A 2,516-nucleotide genomic window follows, 5' to 3' on the forward strand; every position below is an offset into this window, starting at 1 on the left:
TTGTGGTGGGTGCCACACGTTTCTTCATTTTTGCTCCATTTTCTTCCTCTTTTCTTTCCTTTTTGCCATGTTCCCCTTTTCTTGCCTAGACATCTCTTATTCGATAAATACCTGAATTAAACATAAAATACGGCATAATACTGTGGAAAATCAAGTAAAAAGCAATGCATATTAAGTCAAATATACGATACGTTTTCCCGTTATCAGTTATAGTAACAACTGAGCTTAGAATAATACTAGGGAATGGCATAGGGGTTCTAGATGTGGGTCAGGAAAAAAATGACATGTCCAGGAATTCATCGGAGGGTAAAAGAAACGAATCATGGAAATGCATCAAAATTACAAGTGAAATTCTAGAAATACATTAGAGAACAGACACATTCGATAATACATCGAGGAAATTCTAGAAACACATCAAAATACAAGACTCAATCTATAAATACATTAGATAGGTTCTGGAAATACGACAGAAATACAACACTCAATCTGGAAATACATCATAGAGACAAAGGAGTAATCCAGAAATTCATCGGATAATCCAAAAAGGAATTGAACCTCATGGACAAAAATGTTTTGGTAGCTGCCAACTGAGTTAGACTTGAAAATGTTTGTGAAAACCAGACGATGGTTTAAGGGCGCCAAAGACAAACTAGAATTAGAGGGCAAAGGATATATGATCAACAACAAGACCTGGGTCAATGCAAATGAGCGCGAAGTAGATTTCTACTATGCATGGTTTGAATTTGCTTTTGTGCATGATATATGTATGATCATGGTATGCACATGCCGATACTTATGAAATGACATGAAATAAGGCTTTGGCAATATTTCCTTATTCGTGAATGAAAATGCAAGGTGAAATCACTAGGGAGAGAAATGATTAACTACTCTGACTGCTTGTTTGTTCTTCTAAAGTAATATTTTAAAGGAGTTCCACCAGGGAAGAATACTGTCAATGTTCCTTGGGGAAAATTCAAAAGAAACTCACCAGGGAGTCTACTGCCGAGACTCACTAGGAGATACCTACTGCCGAGGTTTTATTTGAGAAAATACCTACCGTCGGGGTCTACTCATAAGTCTTCTGCCGAGATCAACCAGGAAAGTATACTGCCAAGATTTTGCTTGAGGAAATGTACCTTCTGTCGAGGTTTGCCAAGATTTTGCTTGAGGAAATGTACCTTTTATCAACTAATTGTTGCGTATAAGTGTGAGTTGGAAGTCTCACATTGCTTAGAAAAGTGGAGGTTTGACACTTTATAAGTGAAAGGATCCATACACCTATCACCTTAAGGTTTTTGGTGAATATATGGTGTCTCTCTCACTTGTGTGTTACTCTTGACCTAGTGTAGATGCTCCTCATAATGACCAAACAGTGGTATCGGAGTCGATGGTTCAATTAAGGGACTGACTCCTTGTATCGAAAGTCTTTCTGACAATATGGTGGTCAAGCGGCGTGTTCCGTTGTAGTTCCCGAAACGGCAGTACAAGTGTATATGGATGAAAAAAGGCTTCTGCTTGAGGAGGAGCATAATGGATGGACTCACACTTGAAAGGAAGATTGTTGTGTACAAGTGTGAGTTAGAAGTCTCACATTGCTTTGAACAGTGGAGGTTGAGTATTTTATAAGTGAGAGGACTTATACACCTATCACCTTAAGATTTTTTGTGAATATGCAGTGTCTCTCTCACTCGCGTGTTACTCTTGACCCAATGTGGATGCTCCTCATGATAACCTAACACTAATAACATAATATTTGTAAGTATTGCTTTAATTGTATTAAAAAATATCAGTAACATAAATAAACACATTTTTCCCGTGTTTAGATTTATACATTATTTTAAATATATTTACTTTTATTTTCTTTAATTATACAAAAAATATAATAATATGTGCGTTCGCACGAGTTATGGTATCGATACTCATGCATTCCCACGAGTACTAACGTGTTACGTGCATTTGTTTCTAAAATGTTATAAGAATGAAAAAACAGAAAGATAAAATTATTTAACCAAAAAAATTTGACTTAAAAAAAACATATTTTTCAAAAATATTACCAAAATAACCAGTATTTCAATATATTTACCGATATAAGCATTTTCCCATTACCCCTTTAAAGCATGTGCCATTTGTAATGGCGCATGCATGTTGTACTTGAACCTATGCGTCAATGCACATGGCGTTAGCATGTAGGTCAAGCAAATGCAATTGGTGCATGCATTATAACATGAAGAGCATGCGCCATTGTATGTGGCGCATATTTTTGTTGTTATTATTATTATTTTTTAATTTTTAATGTTATAATTATAAAAATTGAAATAAAAAATAATTAATAATATTATGACATAAATCTAAAATACACAACAATTAACAAGAAAATCAATGACCCGCCCGATTGAAATGCCCCCTATTCCATTTCCTGATGCGTTAGCCTGCCTTCGAGGTCTCCCACGATTTCCCTAAGGTGTTTAGGGTCTTTGAGTGCTGACATGATCCAATTGTGGCTGATGTGAAGGTCC

The sequence above is a fragment of the Lathyrus oleraceus genome, chromosome 2 (genome assembly GCF_024323335.1).
Source record: "Lathyrus oleraceus cultivar Zhongwan6 chromosome 2, CAAS_Psat_ZW6_1.0, whole genome shotgun sequence".
Classification (NCBI taxonomy): domain Eukaryota; kingdom Viridiplantae; phylum Streptophyta; class Magnoliopsida; order Fabales; family Fabaceae; genus Lathyrus; species Lathyrus oleraceus.